This window comes from Topomyia yanbarensis, chromosome 2, assembly GCF_030247195.1.
Source record: "Topomyia yanbarensis strain Yona2022 chromosome 2, ASM3024719v1, whole genome shotgun sequence".
NCBI lineage: Eukaryota > Metazoa > Arthropoda > Insecta > Diptera > Culicidae > Topomyia > Topomyia yanbarensis.
Window position 1 is genome coordinate 329,217,891 of NC_080671.1, and position 3,002 is coordinate 329,220,892.

Sequence of the window (3,002 nt, forward strand, 5' to 3'; positions counted from 1 at the left end):
TTTATTGAGCGAAGACATGTTCAGTGTCTGTCTTTGTAATATCACAAGACACCATTCCATACGAGGTGTGCTGTTAAAATAAATTTCTTCCCAAGAAAGATGTAATCCTGGGTCAGGATGGCCAAAATCGACAGGTACGGATATCATCGGAGACTCTGCCAAGACTACTACAAGACTGGCTGTACTAGGGTTGTGGGTTGGGAGTTGTGAACCTGACTAACAAGTTCAATTTGCTCCAGAATATCAGCTTGGTTCGCGGATGGGGGCGTGTTACGACGAGGTCTCCCGGTCAACATGCTACACTCGACGTAGCGCTTCATTGACCGTCCACAGCGGTGCGTCCACTATCAACCGTTCGCAGAACAAGATTGGCTGTTGAACTCAAAATTTCTCTGCATAGTGCTCAGATCATCTACTTAGTAGTATCTAGTAAAATCCCTAATTTAAATTAAAAATGTGTGATCAGGGTCACGTACACCGTCCGGCCCACTTCCATGTAGTCATTTGTGCACCAAAATTTGTAAGTTGAGTGCATAACAATTATATGAATTGCACTAAAGAAACAGGTTGAAGCTTTACACGATTAAATGGTGTTGCTATCCCGGCTTTTGTCAGTCAACGAAATTTATCTAAACAGTTATAGAAACTACTAGAGATGCACCGAACCGTACTATTCGGCTTTCAGCCGAATACCGAATATTTAATGTTTAATTATTCGGCGTACCGTATATTCGGCTTAAGTTAAAATCGGCTGGTCGGTCGAATATTCGGTGCATCTCTAGAAACTACCACTTGAACTGAATTATTTTTAATCTGGATGAATGGCACATAGCTTTTCATTTTGACAAAATTTGTTCAACAACAGTACATTCATTCAAATTTTAGCTTTCGTCTTGAAAAGTTGTTGCTAGTTAGTTGTTAAAACCTAGACGGTTCAACAAGTTGATGCAACTCATGCAACAACAATGCTCAGGGTCCAAAGAGAATTAAATTCAACTTGGTGAAGAATCTGCCTAACCTTGCCGAAAGACGCTTGTCGGATTAATTCAAAAAGTTTCTTGAGCAGAACATTGTCCCGCGTGACTGGAGACAAGTGAGAGTTATCGCAATTCGAAAACCGGGAGAACCAGCCTCCGATCATAACTCGTATCGACCGATTGCAATGCTATCCTGCATCAGAAAATTGTTGGAGAAAATTATCCTACGACGTTTTGATAATTGGGTTGATGCGAACGTCTTGCTATCAGATACCCAGTTTGGTTTTCGGACGAGGAAGGGAACGAATGATTGCCTGGGCCTGCTTTCGTCGCTTACGCAAAAGAATAACAAATGGCGTCTGTCTTCTTAGACATAAAAGGAGCATTCGACTCTGTTTCCATTGATGTTCTGTAGCCAGCCCTGGTCGATCCCTAGCAAGCGTGCAGCTTATGCGCCACTTCCCGTAGGAAGACTGCACGCCAAGATTTGTTTGCCCGGATGAGACTCTTCTTAGGGCGAGTCCCTGAAGAAGATTCACCTAAAAGAAATTAATCAGGATCGAACCAGACAGGCTTATTAAAAGTGGTCTTTCATCAATATTTACTTATTATTTATACAATTTATTCTCAGAAAAGCACATTCAGAATCAGCTACATGGGCCTTCCACAAGGTTCTTGTTAAAGTCCCATTCTCTACAATTTTTACGTGAATAACATTGATAATTGTATTGTCAGCCCATGCACACTAAGACAACTTGCAGATGATTGCGTGGTTTCTGTTACATAAACAAAAGCTATAAATTTACAACAACCTTTACAAGATAGTTTGAACAATTTAATGAGAGAGCGGATAATTTAGTCAAAATAGGGGCACTGGACGGTGACATTTATGAAAGACCTATTGCCTTCAATGGATTTTATAGCGCTTCTAGTCACAAAACTGTGGTTGCAGAGGGTTACCAAGACATTGAATATGTTGTTTGGTCTTGCACTGAATATCTTGAAGCCAGATCCCGATTAATAGATTCCTTACAAGCCCAAAGCAAACCACCCTACACTCAGGCAAAAAATACAGCGAATTTCATAGGAATATCGTATAATTTTTAGCCAAAAGTAGCACGTATGTAAATCATAAGATTATCTTATGAAACGGCATTTATTTTGTTAAATCGGTTTGCTATGATTTCATGTTCCATAAGGTATCTTTGAATTATCATAAGACAATATTATACATTTCTCTTATGTTTATGAGAATCATAAGATGCTCGCATGAAATGCGTACGACTGGCATATGAAATAACTTATAAAATGTTAGGGTATTTATAAAAGTCGTATGTTTTTCATAATAATCTTATGAAAACATTGTTTTGTTACTTTTCTATTAATCATAAGATAAAAAATACTACGATTGTACCGATTTATATGGGATACACATCCCATATAAATCGGTACAATCGTAATACCTCAGAGGCTAAAAACTATTGAAATTGTCACCAAATCACTTCTAATCGCAGATCTAGATCACTGATTGCCAATCAAACATTCTTTGAATATATTGTCCACTATCGACGATTCCGGAAGTCCGGAATTCCGGGCATATTCCACAATTAAAGTCACATCGGTTCTTCGGTGATGACTGAACCGATTTTCTCAAACCAAGTCTCAAATGGAAGGCAAAATATGCAGTTGAGCATTGCGTCGCCGCTCCTCCCCCCGCCTTGCCCTTACACCTCCCTCCTTCATCACTCCCCTCCCCTTGGACCACCCTCACGCCCCCATTTCCTTCATCCACCCCGTATACCGAAATAAGATGAAGGATTTCTGACGCATTCTCCACTCCTACTCTACTAACCCCCCATTCCCTCCACTTTCAAACCCATTCCACCAACATTTCAAAATATAATCACATGGAGATAACATTGAACTCATGCTGATTAAGCTAATTAAATATTATTCTTTTGCCTTTCTCATATAGAAAGGTTACGCAATTGCTCCAAAAACCGACTTTCTAACCGAGGCCCGTAG